At 38.8% G+C, this 17,127-nt stretch overlaps 1 long non-coding RNA gene across 1 annotated transcript; it reads left to right on the forward strand.

Annotated features, from left to right (window-relative positions):
- The first annotated feature begins 936 nt into the window (after window positions 1-936).
- On the forward strand, window positions 937-16,922 carry LOC142169450 (uncharacterized). Its single transcript, XR_012699275.1, has 3 exons — window positions 937-1,564; window positions 8,028-8,112; window positions 16,377-16,922. It is a non-coding gene; the product is annotated as an uncharacterized LOC142169450 (long non-coding RNA).
- The last annotated feature ends 205 nt before the right edge of the window (window positions 16,923-17,127 follow it).

A 17,127-nucleotide genomic window follows, 5' to 3' on the forward strand; every position in this document is an offset into this window, starting at 1 on the left:
TTGGAGATGATCAAAAGAAGGAGTCAATCCAGAATAAAGAAAAGAAAAGAAAAAATAAGTGAATCCAAAATGCAGAAACAGATGAAAGATGTGAACTACTCAAGACATGGCTGAAGTCACGAGCACTGCATTCCCCGTTTTTATCTGAAGAAGCCATAGAAGAATGAACTAGCACCTGCAGCTAGCAAGCATCAAGGTTCAAATCAAAAGTCTGCATGAAGAACCATTCAAGACTCAAGATCAAGCTTCAGAAAACCTATAGATAGGAATCTTGTAACTCATAGCTGATAGGGTTGTTTAGTTCCTTTAAGTTTTGATTTTGATATAATAACACGACCACGGACCGGAGCCTCGACGGAACCTCACTCGACTACTCAACCCATCACTCCATCACTCTCCTTAAACTACACGCGACCTGATTCCCTTATGACCCGGGATATGTAGGCTGTCCAAAACCAGGACTCGGTTGCACCCTTTCCTTTGTTTATTTTCCCTTTTGAATAAAGATTTGGTCAAAAATTAGTCACACGGTTCAATTTGTCTTTGCCTGAAAACTCTTCATGTTCCCAAGCAAAGAGGGGCAGCTGTGATCACCTAATTTTTTACCATACTTGTGATTTTTCAACACTTTTTAGTATGTAAATAATTTTAAATTTAATCTACATATTTTAACATTTATTTCATTTTTAGTAGGTTTTATTTAAGAAAATTAAAAATCACTAAAAAAAATTATATGTTCTTGATTTTTAAAAATATTTAGCTAATATTTTTATTTTACACTCTTAAAAGAAAATAAAAAATATTAATTAAAGCAAAAGTCAATGAGTCATTACCATGTGGCAAGAGTCTTCCTTATCCTTTATAACAAACTCACATGCTCTCCCTCAAAACTCACATGCCACCAATTAATCTCTATACCTACACCTATATATCTTCCACTCACTCACACAATTTAGGGACCCACACGAGAAAAAGAAGAATGGAAAACACAGAGGTGAGGGAGGACCGAAAAATAGATCTGGACAAAAATGAAAAGAGCCCCTTTCTCTTGGTGAAAATTTAGCTGAAGGCAGCCATAGCTCCCTGCCCATTCTCCTCCATTAGAAGCTCTCGTTTTCACCTCCAAAACACCACCTAAACATCACCACAAACACCTTGAAAATCCAGTTGAAACGCAGCTCTAAAATACCCCCAAAAATGCAGCAAAATCGCCCTTCCTCTTCAGCCACCAAACAGCTAAAAATCAGTGCTTAAACGCAGCTAAAATCCACCCAGAAACAGCCCCAAAAACGCTGTCAAAACCAGCCCCCTTTTCGTCCCAAACGACCCCAAAACAGTTGCCGAATCAGCCCCAAAAAAGCTCCAAATTCAGCTGAAAAATAGCTCGAAAACAGCCGTCTTTCCTCACAAAACAACAATATTTTTTATCGGGTTCGAGTCGAATTTTCCGATGAGCTTTACCCGGCGAGTTTTGAGGTTCCCGCGGGGTGGCCTTCAGATCCGGTTGTCATTCAATTTGTTCTGGCCAAAATTCTAATTCTGGGTTTGCCTCATTAATACAAAGGTTCATCTCCCTTTTCGAATTTGTTCTTCTCGCTAATGTTCTGGATCATGTTTGTATTGATTTAATTTGTGTGATATGGATGACTTTTGTTTCTTAGTTTTCTGTGTTTGAACAGTACGCTTTTGAGTACGTTTCCTCTTAGTTCATTCCTTTAATTTTCTTAGCAAATCATATGGTTAATCTCATTAATAATCCAATTTTTCTTATCTATTTTGAGTAGTTTCCTTAGTAAGCAATTTGTCTTGTGAAGTGATGATATGGGAACTTTAAGTTACAAGAATTTTCTTCAATGAAATAATGGGCTCTCCAGTTCATTTTGCCTTGGTTTTGAATTTAATCCTTTATCTTAGTGACTAATTTGTAAAGCTAGAAATTAAGAGTTAGAATGAATGTTAGCTTGGTTGAAGCTTATCACCGTAATTGGGCCTTGATTGTTATTGCCTCGTAAAAGCAATGGGCCAAACGTAATTTCTACTAATAGGCCCAAAATGTGGAATGATTTCAAGATAGAATGTTAGTAATTTATTTAGTCGTAGATATCTTTAATAGTTTAGCAATACAATTGATCTTGTTAGTAATTCACAAAATCTTTAAAGTTATTATCGTAATTATGTACACGTTCGCGTGACATAATTATAATTCCCGAAATAAATCAAGGTATGCGTTCGCGCGATTTTGGTCCGACAATCTTAATAATAATAAAGTATTATTAATTATGTACACGTACGCGTGACATGATTCTGGACACACCAAACAAAAGAGTACACGTACGCGTGACTCGTTTTCAAGATAACTCCATAATCACGAATAATCAAACAATTAAAAGCGGTAAAAAAGGATAAAACGCACATAGGTTCTAAAATACGTAATTAAACAAATTAATTAAGCCAGGTATGATTGTAAAGTGACCGTGCTAAAATCACAAAATCCGGGAGTGCCTTACACCTTCTCCCGGGTTAACAAAATTTCTTACCCAGTCTTCTATGTTCGCGGACCATAAATAGAGTCAATTTCCTCGATTTGGGATTTAAAATAAACCGGTGACTTGGGACACCATAAATTATCCCAAGTGGCAGCTCTGAAATTAAATAAAAAATCTCATTTCGATTAATGTCACTTTAATTGGAAAAACCCCTTATCCCCTCGGAAAAAAGGAGGTGTGACAATCATAACTGAAGATCATTACTTTAACCTTAGTCCGTAAGCCTTAGAACCTAATTTCCAACATCCAAAATTCCTTACAAGACCCGAATCTCGCATCTACACACTGTATGAGTCCGAACAGGATGTATCAAACCATAACCATAACCCAAGATGCAATCACATGATATACCACACAACTCGCTTACTCGTATCAATAATTCCCGATCACAGTAACTGCTTAAAACAAACCTGATACCGGTAGTAAACCTAATATCAAATAAAACCTCGTTCAAAATATTTGTACACTGTCGATGATGAAAGAAACATGCAAAAACTCATAACCACTCATCATATCAACAAGCCATGGAGCTCCCCCTCCTTCGATAAGAACTATAGCCAATTTCTAAGTCGATCAATGACACTATCCTTCCAAATGTACCACAACCAAATCCGATAGCACCCATTCTAGGTCCTACGACCACATCTCATCAAATACAACCACTTTACTAACATGCCACACCGATACAACCTCAAGCCATAAGCCGTGCAATCCGTGCACCATTACGCAACAATTCAAATGCACCTAAAAATGGAAAATGACACCAAGTACACAAGTGCATGACCAATACCATGGAGAAGCAAATAACACAATACACCACAACCCAAAAAGGACCATAACCAAGGCATAGTCAACCATTCCACACCCCAATCACCAGATCGCTTGAATTTCGCTATAAGGCCCAAATAAAACCGCACCATGTGTGCATATAACCAACGAATCACAACCCCTCGTAGCTTGGAAGAGTAACACATAGAACATATCAGATACGAATAAAATCAATTCTAACTGAATGGCACATCCCTCAATAATAGCAGTACAGAGTAAACAAATCTGATCCTATGCAGAACACACATCCTCCTCGGGCCTACCAATGGGCCCCCAAACCAACTTCGGTCATCCCCAAATGGATAAATAGCCCTCCAAAAGTCCAAAATTATCTAACAATAATATGTACCGCTATCTAGCTAACTTTGGCCACATCTTCACAGTTCGCAACCACGAAACAATCTGCTTCTGGGAACTCCTAGTCTCCAATCCATAGAATACACGAATCACCATATCCGATCCCAACTCCACCGCCCGAATGTCTAACACATCTCTCATACACGATCATTCCACGAGGAACACTTATATACTTCTTCTATTCCAAATAGCAAAATATGAACATCAACAGTCGATCAACCAGGCGAGTATCGCAATACCAATGAAGCATCCGTAAGTCAAAACACAGTGCCCCTTCTGAAATGCGCACCCTCTCAGGCATTACCAAGTAGTGATATCATCCATCTAGTCATCTGAAATTGTCCATGTTGCCTAATAATTCATGACCTCCCCTTCAAAACTAAACTGTGGCCTTGCACATGCAATTCTCAATCCCACACAACACACCGCATCTATCATGCCATCATATGAAAAGCATGCGAATCTCATAATCAACTCTGAGTCACCAGCAGTATACATACCCAATCAGTCAGAAACTTTCCATTTGATTCCATCCAGGAGAAAATCACAATACGCAACATGCTCCGCATGCCGGTAGGAAATATCCATCTCAAATCATGGTAGAAACCATTGAGAACTCTTCAAAACCCATTTTCACATAATCAAGCTATCAGAACAGAATCTCTCTAACTCAAACAAGCCATAAGTACCCAAAGAATCGATCATATCCATTACTGTGCTGATCTAACCTACTACCAAGCTGTCCTATTTTCTCCGAGTTCCTTCTGAATTACCCTCAACTTGACACTTCTCCTTGCAAGAACACCACAATCCTTACCCAAAGCTCACTACAATAGATCCTAGATTAAAACCACACCGCCCTAAGGCTCATAAGCCACTGTATTCCCTCTTAAGCACCCCAAAAGTACCATAACCGAAACTCTCACTCTAAAGAGACCTTCTGTGAATCTAAAGGTGTTTACTTCTCGATATAATCCAATGTAAATCTCAGATTCTAGCCATATACAAATCCAAAAAATTCTCAATTACTACATATAAATCTTGAATCCATTAGAACCTTCTCGAGAGTCATCCACTATGCTCAAATCTCAATTGCACCGACCAAACGGGCCGAACGACCTGTTCTCTATTAGCACAACAACACCCAAAGAAGTAACCCTGCCTTAACATAACTGAGCAATTCCTACTCCATGCGCACTACATCCTTCACGAATAATAACTCAATCATTCCATGATTCTCATATGCCCATAAAGTATAATACACCATGCATCCAAAAAATTCCTTGCTTAAGCCATCCTCAAAACCAGCCATTGCAAGTCATAACCGATCCAGAAGTATGCCTCAGACCGAAACCAATACAACATGTAACCATGCAATCAAATCATCGATAGAAGACTCCCCCACTTCGATCAAAGTCATAGATCAAAACACTCGATAACTCACAATGCCCATACTCTATTACTGCCATAATATCGTAGTGAGATTTAACTAAATCCTTCGTAAGCTCTTAAAGCACAAACCATATAGTACCTCAAATCATCTGCTAAGTTCTCATTCATCCTCGTGACAGTCAGGTCAACTTTCTCAACCAATCCAAACTCAAATCGCAATACCTATAACCCACTGGTAGTAAAGAAACCCTCCTCATAACATCATAAGGATCAGACATCCGTAGATTACCCCGTAGGTTATAACCCACCTACTTAGCCTCAAACTGACATCTCTCTATACCCTTTCACAGCCACAACTACTACGCTATCACTTAATCTTCCTGAGTCAGAAATCATCAATAAGACATGAGAATCTAATTCGTCCCACAATTAAACAACATGAAAGATCCTTGAACACACTCATAACTCGAGACTACACGTCATATCAAGATAGAAATCAAGCACCCAATAGTCCTTTTTTACATCTCAAGCAAACTCTTCTCGCCATATTCAAACCATCTGAACACAACCCACAGTCACATCATACTTATTATTTAGTCATCCAACCACTCATCGGGCCACAAATTTGTGGGATACCACTGGATATAGAAGTCCAAAAGCACATGCTTACACAACTGAAACTACCGAGCCTAAGTTGTGGTCCAAACCCAGCCTCAAGTCCTTCAGACTGACCCATCACCAAAACACAAAAAACATATCTCGCACCTCATACATGGAACTCCACAAGCCGTCGATGTAGAGCTAATACCGAGAGCTCACATGCGCATACGAGTGAGTGGAAGGAATTCAAATAGATAGGCTTCAAGCTAAATCAATACCGCATGATAAGGAAAGAAAGATGGGAAGTTTATCCTAAAAGCCCTATAGCCTCTCGCAGATAGGTATGGTCGTAATCATACCGATTATCAAGACTCTACTAGAAACTTGCTCATGACTTGTAGAACCTATGAACCTAGAGCTCTGATACCAACTTGTCACGACCCAAAATTCAACTAGTCATAATGGCACCCAACCCAGACCGCTAGGTAAGCCAATTAGCAATAATAATCCAATTCATTAGGATTTGCTGACAAATTGTAATGATAATATAGTTGAACTTCTATACAAAGAATTCCCAAGGACTGGTAGTACAAATCAAGAGTTTCTAAGATTTAGAGTTTTCAATCTGTAATGAAATAAATACATCATCTGTTTGAAATATACATGAACAAATTAATAATTCTAAAGCTACCAAGAAGAAGATGCAGCTATGACAGAATACAGGTATATCTTCAATGCTAGCTCCTGCCATACACAACAACATCAGCATCCAAATCTGCACGCAAGGTGCAGAAGTGTAGTATGAGTACAACCGACCCCATGTACTCAATAAGTAACAAACCTAACCTTATGTTGAAAAAAGTGACTGTTACACCCCATATTTTTTGTACGTGAAAGTGCGCCATAAATAAATTGATAAAAGCTCGAAAATGAGATGTTACATCCCATATTTTTTGTACGTTAAAGTTTCATCGTAAGTTAATCGACGTAAGCTCGGAAATGAGATTATTTTAGGATTATAAGTATTATGCTATTTCAAACAAGGGATAAGTAAATTCATGAAGGTGAGAGGGAAAGAAAATCGATGAAAATGAGTTTTGTTGAAATTTGAAAATTTGGGATAAAATACGGTCCGAGCTATAATACCCGATATTTATGGACTAGTGCCATACAAGGTACCACATGACCATAATAGTAAGGTATACAAAGTGTGTTAAAGATGAGTAGTATTTTAAGTAATTTGAGATAATTCTTAATTATGTGGATAATTGGGTAATTATTGGATTAGTGGGGAATTAACTAGTTAATTAAGAAAATGAGTGGATAAGTTTAAGAATCCCCAACGTGGCAGCAACATATGATCATTTAAGTGACTCTTAAGTCAGATTGAAAGGTTGCAAAATTGGAGGAATTATTGGTGGCCAAGTCATACATAAGTGGGGCCCACAACCCACAAAATTATAAGAGATCTTCCTGAGTTAGTATGTGAGATGTTGATGTCTCTATAACGTGAGAGATGAAGGCTTCAGCAAATTAAAACAAAAAGTTTGCATCTTAATAATGTAATGTTCTTGAAACAAAATTCAAAACAAGATCTCTTAGCATCTTAGCAACGTGAGGTATTGAAATTTTAAGGGAGTACGGTGCAATCTTTCTCAAGAATATCATACGGATTCTTCCCTACTCCGATCTTGCCGATTACATGTTGTCGTAATTGACGTGTATTAGAGGAATTGTCAAGAGAACCGGCTCAGGTATGTTAAGGCTAATCCCTTCCTTCATTTTGGCATGATCTCATAATTACATGTGTTTGATAACGAGGCATAAAGAGAAGTTCATACTCCCGAATTTATATACATTATCCTAGTCTCATAAATTATAGTATTCTCCTTATCGGGACTTCATATTCAATTACATATTGTCTTCTACCAGTCAAGAGAGCAGAGAGCCTATATATATAGTATTACAAAGCCTGATCATATGATAAGTTATATACCGAGCCTGCTATGGCCGAGCGCCTATGAGCGAACCCAGCATGGCCGAGATACACAACCTAGTATGGCCGAGCGCCTATGTGCGAGCCTACTACGGCAGATCAGTTATATATACCGAGCCTTATAAGGCCGGACAGCTATTTTACTTACTATATTGAGAGAGTTGAGTCAGTATCAGCAGGTGAGCATATCTTCAGATTATCTTTGACTCGCAGTTACTTTCAGTTATTATATTATCAATTCAGTTTCAGCTTTCAGTATATTGCCTTACATACTCGGTACATTATTTCGTACAGACGTCCCTTTTCAGGGGGCGTTGCATTTCATGCGTGCAGGTTCAGACAGACAGACGGGTAGGCCTCCTCATTAGGTGTTGCCCGAATTCAGCTTGATCGGTAAGCTCCATGCCCTTCGAAGTTACCGGGTCTAGAGCTTTATGTACATCTTGTGTATATATGTATATATGATATGAGTAGGTCAGGGCCTTGTTCCGATCACAGTATATCCATCAGTAGACGCTTGTAGACATATCCTGTCAGTTAGTGCAGTATTTTGGGCTTGTGGGCCTTTTATGTATATTTTGTTGGTTTACCATCTATAGTAGTTATAACGGACTTGTCGGCCTAGCATGATATTTATATTTATTCAGCATTCACAATTGTCTTGCAATGTGGCCCATGGCGAAAGTATGACATTATATGTTTAGAGTCCCTTAGTCGCAAGTTGGTACGCAAGGAAAGGTGAGGCACCGGGTGCCGGTCTCGCCCCCAGGTTCGGGATGTGACAAAAAGTGGTATCAGAGCAGTTCTGTCCTAGGGAGTCTACAAGCCATGTCTAGTAGAGTCTTGTTTATGGTGTTTTGTGCACAACACTTATAAGCAGGAGGCTACAGGGCATTTAGGACTGTCACTCTTTCTTCTTACTCTAGATCGTGTAGTAGAGCTCAGTTGTAAGAACTCAATTTCCTAAACTCTATCTTATTCGTAATACAACGATACCTACATCCAGAATGTCACGCCCCAACCTCAGGGAGCGCGACCGGTGCTCAACCGAGTGAACTCGGTCGAGCAAGCCTATTAAACCTTTCCTACCCGACTCATTCATAACCCAAATAGGAATCGTATCACCATTTGTAAAACCGGGGAGAGATCAGTTATATAAATATATAAACGTTGCTAGTTCATTTTCCTTATATACATTATGTCATAGTTGAGTTTCCAAAATACAACTCAATCCAACATACATACATGACCCACATAAACGTCTACGGAGCCTCTAAGAGTACAAAAGAGCAATATGACAATGCCGGCAACAAGGCCCGACTATACCTCAAAATATGAAAACTTATACAAATGAAGGACAAAATACCCTTGGGAAAAATTGGGCTCACCAAGACTGTTGTGAGGAGGAAAAGAGAGCACCACTATCTGCGATCGGCACTATCTGCGATGGAACCACCTACATCCATTCAAAGATGTAGCGCCCCCGGCAAAAAGGACGTTAGTACTGTCGAATAGTACTAGTATGTAAGGCAAACACCAATCTTAGTAGAATGAACAGTGAAACAAAGAGAAGGCAGTCATAATAATCAATAGGAAATTCATAGAAATACAAAGAAAATACCAAGTAAGGGTCACATAGTTTCCAATTCATTCTTTCCATCTTATTAGATTAATAATCTTTAGTGCCAAAGCGACAACTCACAATGCCACCATGTTTTTACACAGAGTCCGGTCTCGGCCCGACCGGCTAAGCCATCTCAAGTGAGACATATCCATATCCACAATGTAATTCAATAATTCCAATACAAATGCCACCATGTGTACAGCATGGCGTCCGATCTCGGCCCGATCGGCTAAGCCATCTCACTTGAGACATAACCTCTTTCAACTGTCCACTCAATTCACATTTCTTTCCCATCTTCATTACATGGCACAAACAGCCTCATTTATTAAGTAGTTCTTGGCACTTGGGAACATTTTACAATTCAAGTCTTTCCATTTTTATTTGTTCAAATAACATCATCATTCATTTCAATAAGTACCATCACATAAAGCATTTCACACATAAGGGAAAGAGCTTGGAAAATCATAATTACGTTCTCAAATAGAATGATGACATGGTAACCATCTAAAATGATTAGAGAACATGAATCTTTCAATCCAACACAATAAGGCAAACAATTCTAGTATGATCAAGTTGGAACTTACACCAATTATTCGGACACCAGGAGTTCGATTCTAAGAAGAAAAGAGTTAGACATACATACCTCAATTGCGATTCTTTACACTCTACAATTATCCGGAACCCTTAGCAACCTTAATCTATTTTAGCAATATACAACTTGAACCCAAAATTAGGAAAACGTTCATAGTTCTAGTTCACTTTTTATCTTCCTCACACTCTTTATCACATGCATGCAAGATGAACAACCTTCATACCCATGGACCATCTTATTAATACCCCATTATAGATATGTTTGAAATTAAGAGCTGGGGTGATGAAGTCTTACCTTTTTGGATGAAGAATTTGGTGCTCTACTTGAATATTTCCAAGCTTTGAGTGATGGTTGAAGATTAATTGATGGGAATTAGGCCCTCCCTCTAGAACCCTCTTTCTCTCACACTAGAAATATCAGAAATGAGCTTCAAAGTAGGCTAAATGGGTGTTTTAACGGAATGGGGGTCAGGTTTTAAATTAAGAAAAATGGTGCCCCGACACAGGTCTGCGGTCGCATATGCGACCGCATAATGGTTATGCGGTCCGCAAAGTGACCGCAGAAATGGCCCTCAGGGGCCTAAACTTTCGGCTCAGGTATGCGACCAGTATGCGGTCCACATACTTATTATGTGGTCGCATAATGCACCGTAGAACTCCCTCCGCAGAAACCCAAGAGGAATTATGTGACCGATATGCGGTTCACATATCGATTATGCGGTCGCATAATCGATTGCAAAACTGACCTCAAGTTTGCCAAACTTACGGCTTCACTCTCCAGCCATTATGCGGTCCGCAAAGTGATTATTTTCCACTCAGTCCGTAGGGTACTGTTCAATCCAAAAAGTTAGAACTGCGGCTCGCAAGCTCACCGTGAAGAATTTCTACTATAATAACACAGGAACCTATGTTGGCACCACGAAACCCCGAGTTTTGGTTAAAATTTTTGCGGGTCCTTACATAGAAAGACGGTTGGTAGGAGAGATAGTTGTGGAAGAATTGAGTCAGAGGAACTCGATTTTGTATCATGCTTATGATGAGTAAATGTAAAGTTTTCAGCCGAACATGTGTGTAAGCTTTTTGATAAGGAGCCTTAAGGTAAGAATATCCACTCTTATGGTAAAAAAAAAAAGCAATGAGAGATTTAGAAGATAGGTACAAGTTTGAACAAGTAAAAGAAGCAAGATGAAGAAGGGTACAGGGCGCCCAGTTAATGAAGATTATCAGTATTTACAATTCAAGCAGAGAAATATAAGCATTTTGAGTTAACTTCAATTGTAACAGAGGTATGTATAATTGGCCACACCCATCTCAATTATGCCCTATGGGGGCTAACAGGTGTAGTTTAAGAAAAGGATGGGACATCAGGATCCGGCTGGAATTAGAGTAATCCAAAATGGTGAATGGATTGTTTGTGTTAGTTGACATTTCCGAAAGATATTACAAATGTGCTAATAGATCTCCTTGTGAGACACCCAGATGGTGCACTCTAGAATATTACAATTAGATGTGAATACTAGCATGATCAAAAAAATTCAGAAGATAGGCACTGAAAGCCTGGAAGGGATAAATATTACCTTGGTGTGGCTCCCGTCCCAAGTAGAGCGAGAACGTTGAGCAAACCGAAGAGCCGATGAATGAAGCAAGGGGAGCTAAAAGCAAAAGAATGTCTTGTTGAAGTTTTTACAAGAAAGGGATAGGCAAAAATATTAGCAGGGAAATGATAAGAGAGATAAAGAAGCATTATGAGTAAGATGTGATACATGGATGACAACGGTAGATCAAAATGATGACGGTATTACAAGGTCCATAGTCAGGTGAAGGAAGAGACGAGAGGAAGTGATCTTATAACAACAGTCTCACAACAACGTTGTATGCACTCCATAAGAAAGTGGCACCTACCGCGGCTAATGGACGGGAAGTAAAAATTAGAAGTGATATTCAATATTATATGAGTTGTATGGAATTCAAATATGTATAGGCACTAAGATAAGTTAAGTATGCATGCAACAAGTGGCAGAACAACTAGGAAAAGCAATTGCTTGCATTTAAAGAAAGTTGAGAAGGAACGAAAAGAATTATTCGATTAATGATCCAGAGTTAGTTACGTTATGAACACACTTAAGAGTTTGGAGTATTATCCATGCAGCATATATGTTGACATTCATACAGTCGTAGAAGACTCCGGTATAAGTTAAAAGAACGAATTGAGCCTAGGGCATAGACAAAGGATTGAATTGTTAGAAGATTGTATCATGGATATTCCATAGCGCCCATGAAAGGATAAAGTAATAACTAATACCATGAGCCGTAGATCGTAAGATAGCTTAAGCCTACATGAAGGTTGATCAGAAGGAAGAGGAAACTAAAGAGTTTAATCAACTAAGTAAATCAGGAGTCTGATTATTGGACCCAGAGAATTATAAAAATCATGATTGAGAACATAGAGGAATCAATCTTAATATTAGAGGTGCAAGAGAGATAGCACAATAACCATATTCTATAACGGCCCTACGATAAAGCCAATTAGAAAAGTACCAACCTCATAAGAAGTCAGTATGAAGCTCCTACTGGATTGCGTATGCACCAGAGGTGCAAGTATTATAATAGAGTTTCAAGTTGTGGATGTAAATCATACCTATGTGGAAGTGGGGTTATGAAAGAGATAGAAGATACGATGGGAGATTTTAAGGTAAGCAAGGTATAGAGGAACAACGTACGAGATACTCAGGTGCAGAAGGTTGTGAATAATCCATACTTCAGATAGAGGTCTAGAAGCGTTGGGATTCGGTATCCCGAAATGATAGCTGTGTCATTAGTGGCATATCTTCCAGCCTATGGTTTCTAGGCACCGAGAAATCTATTCAAGAGAGTAAAAAGGAGTTGGAGATGTTACGATGTCACGCTTGATGTTCCAGAATAACACAAGGAAATCTATGGTGCAAGAAAGTTGAAGGAAGGCTGCGAGTAGTATAAATGGATATGTATGGGTCGCAAGCTAAAGTATGATAGAGCGACGAGGTTTTAGGAAGACAAGAGTAAGGACAAAAAAGGGTGAGTGAGAAGGTAACGAGAAACGGATGAGTCCTCGGGATTAAGCCCATGAAAACAAGATAGTTGATGGCTTCTCTAAGTTATAGAAAGCTCGGTATAGCTTGAATGAACTCAAAGGAATCTAAGACTAGTAGCATTTGGAAGAGATGGAATGATGCCCTGATAGTAGAATAAATGTGTAATTATGATAGATAAAGGATGACGGTTGAGCCTTCGATTGAGTAATGATTTGAAGAGGATTTCATGGATTGTACGGAATTAAAATACCCACGTAAGGTGAATCATATTGAGATGCTATAAAATACGATTATTGAAGTATAGTATCGCCCCTAAGTGGATCAGGAAAATCACTTCAAATATTCCTCGATGCAACATAAGCCCTAGTGGCAATGTATTACGTAAGAAGTTTCAAGTTATCAGTGGTATATTGTAGATCAATATTGAGGCGAATCATAATGGATGGACAAAAGTCACAAAGTATGAGCTGAGATTAGGTCATCATTCTTAAGATGAACAGTAATAAGGAAGCAATAAAGGACTTAGCTTTATGCATATAGGATAAGCAATGAGAGTAACCTGGAGTTTGGTCGTAGACCTCAGTAACAATAAATCAAAGTAAGAGTTATGGTATAGTATGGCCTATTTAGATGTAGTAAAGCTAATGACGCCCAAAGGGACAGCTTGACATAATTTTGTATATGTTCACAAAGTGAGGCCTAGAGATTGGCTAAGAGCTGTAGGAAAGTCGTGGTATGACAAAGAGGACTAAAGGAGGGAATGCCTTGGCCTTTGGATTTATTCAAAGAACAATTGCCTAAATGGCAAGGAGAATATTAAAGTATTCGCAAGAGCTATGGGTTATGAGAATGATAAGTACATCAGTCAACATTCGAGGACGAATGTTCCAAAGGGGGGAATAATGTTACACCCCATATTTTTTGTACTTGAAAGTACGCCATAAATATATTGATGAAAGCTCCAAAATGAGATGATACATCCCGTATTTGTTTGTACGTTAAAGCTTCATCGTAAGTTAATCGACGTAAGCTCGGGAATGAGATTATTTTGGGATTATAAGTATTATGTTATTTCAAACAAGGGATAAGTAAATTCGTGAAGGTGAGAGGGTAAGCAAATCGAAAAAAATAATTTTCATTGAAATTTGACAATTTGGGATAAAATACGGTCCGAGCTATAACACCCGGCATTTATGGACTAGTACCATACAAGGTACCACATGACCATAATAGTAAGGTATACAAATTGTGTTAAAAGTGAGTAGTATGTTAAAGTAATTTGAGATAATTCTTAATTATGTGAATAATATGGTAATTATTGGATTAGTGGAGAATTAACTAGTTAATTAAGAAAATGAGTGGATAAGCTTAAGAAGCCCCAACGTGGCAGCAACATATGATCATTTAAGTGACTCTTAAGTCAGATTGAAAGGTGGCAAAATTGGAGGAATTATTGGTGGACAAGTCATGCATAAGTGGGGCCCACAACCCACAAAATTATAAGAGATTGGGAGTTCCCAGAAGCGGATTATTTCGTGGTTGCGAATTGTGAAGATGTGGGAAAAGTTAGCTAGATGGTGGTACATGTTATCATTAGATCATTGTGGACTTTTGGAGGGCTATTTATCTATTTGGGTATGATCGGAGTTGGTTTGGGGGCCCATTGGTAGGCCCAAGGAGGATGTGTATTCTACACCGGGTCAGATTTGTTTACTCCGTACTGCTATTATTGAGGGATGTGCCATTCAGTTAGAATTGATTTTATTCTTACCTGATATGTTCTATGTGTTACTCTTCCATGCTACGAGGGGTTGTGATTCGTTGGTTATATGCACACATGGTGCGGTTCTGTTTTGGCCTTATAGCAAAATTCGAGCGAGATGTTGATTGGGGTGTGGAATGGTTGATTGCGCCTTGGTTATAGTCTTTTCCGAATTGTGATGTATTTTTTTATTTTCTTCTCCATGGTATTGGTCATGCACTTATGTACTTGGTGTCGAATTACTTATGGTTGTTGAATTTGAGCATTGGGGCTCGAGGTATGTCATTCGGATCGGTGTTTGGATGGGTCACGTATTGCAGCTGGGTTATGGTGGGATATGATCCTTTGTGATAGATTCATGTGTTTTGGTTCTACCATGTGTGATGGGGTTTTAGCATTGCGTTATGGTGGTACTTACTGAGCCTGCGGAATGTTTCTCTCATTTGAGTCATTTTCCATTTTTAGGTGCATTTGAATTGTTGCGTAATGGTGCACGGATTGCACGGCTTTTGGCTTGAGGTTGTATCGGTGTGGCATGTCAGTGGAGTGGCTGTATTTTATGAGATGAGGTTGTTGGACCTAGAATAGGTGCTATCAGATTTGGTTGCGGTACATTTGGAAGGATAGTGTCACTGATCGACTTAGAAATTGGCTATAGTTCTTGTCGAAGGAGGGGGAGCTCCATGACTGATCTTCCTAAGTTAGTAAGTGAGATGTTGATGTCTCTATAACGTGAGAGATGAAGGATTCAGCAAATTAAAATAAAAAGTTTGCATCTTAATAACGTAATGTTCTTGAAACAAAATTCAAAACAACATCTCTTAGCATCTTAGCAACGTGAGGTGTTGAAATTTTAAGGGAGTATGGTGCAATCCTTCTCCAACGAGATTTCTTAGCACCTTAGCAACGTGAGATTTTGCGATTTTAAGGGAGTACGGTGCAACCTTTTCCAAGAATATCATACGGATTTTTCCCTACTCCAGGTATGTTAAGGCTAAGCCCTTCCTACATTTTGGCATGATCTCGTAATTACATGTGTTTGATAACGAGGCATAAAGAGAAGTTCATACTCCCGAATTTATATACATTATCCTAGTCTCATAAACTACAGTATTCTCCTTATCGGGACTTCATATTTAATTGAGTATTATCTTCTTCCAGTCAAGAGAGAAGATAGCCTATATATATTATTACAGTATTTTCATTACCATTGAGCTATAATCGATGGGCAGGACCCTATTGGGTAACCTCTGATCAGATGGTAAGCTATATACCGAGCGTACTGTGGCCGAGCGCCTATGAGCGAGCCCAGCATAGCCGAGATATAGAGCCTAGTATGGTCGAGTGCCTATGAGCGAGCCTACTATGGCAGAGGAGTTATATATATACCGAGCTTTATAAGGTCGGACAACTATTTTACTTACTATATTGAGAGAGTTGAGTCAGTATCAATAGGTGAGCATAACTTCAGATTATCTTTGACTCCCAGTTACTTTCAGTTATTATATTATCAGTTCAGTTTCAGCTTTTAGTATATTGCCTTACATACTCGGTACATTATTTTTTACTGACATCCCTTTTCTGGGGGCGCTGCATTTCATGCGTGCAGGTTCAGACAGGCAGATGGGTAGACCTCCTCATTAGGTATTGCCTGAGTTCAGCTTGATCGGTAAGCTCCATGCCCTTCGGTGTTGCCGGGTCTAAATCTTTATGTCCATCTTGTGTATATATATATATATATGTATATATGATATGAGTAGGTCGGGGTCCTGTTCCGATCACAGTATATCCATCAATAGAGGCTTGTAGACATATCCTGTCAGTTAGTGTAGTATTTTGGACTTGTAGGCTGTTTATGTATATTGTGTTGGTTTACCAGCTATAGTACTTATGACGGCCTTGTTGGCCCAGTATGATACTGTTGTTTAGTCAGCATTCACAATTGTCTTGCAATGTGGAACATGGCCAAAGTATGACATTATATGTTTAGAGTCCCTTAGTCGCAAGTTGGTACGCAAGGATAGGTGAGGCACCTGGTGCCGGTCTCACCCCCCAGATTCGGGGCGTGACAGTGATGAGCTGGGACAAAGGTCAGAGTCCAACACCAATAGCCAACAACAGCTCATAACAATATAATAAAAGTGGTACAAGAAATAACTCAGAGATAAAATACTCAACTCGTTCACGGTTCTAGAAATAGGCATGCTTTTCAAGTATAATAGTGAAAACTTAAATCTTTTACTCAAATCACCAAAATGTGAGTAAATCTTAAAAATTGTAATTTTTTCCAAAAACATTCAACATGTAAGATGTTTCATTATCAAATGGAATGAGGAAATTACATCTCTATGCCTACATGT

This window comes from Nicotiana tabacum, chromosome 15 (genome assembly GCF_000715075.1).
Source record: "Nicotiana tabacum cultivar K326 chromosome 15, ASM71507v2, whole genome shotgun sequence".
In the NCBI taxonomy this organism is placed as follows: domain Eukaryota; kingdom Viridiplantae; phylum Streptophyta; class Magnoliopsida; order Solanales; family Solanaceae; genus Nicotiana; species Nicotiana tabacum.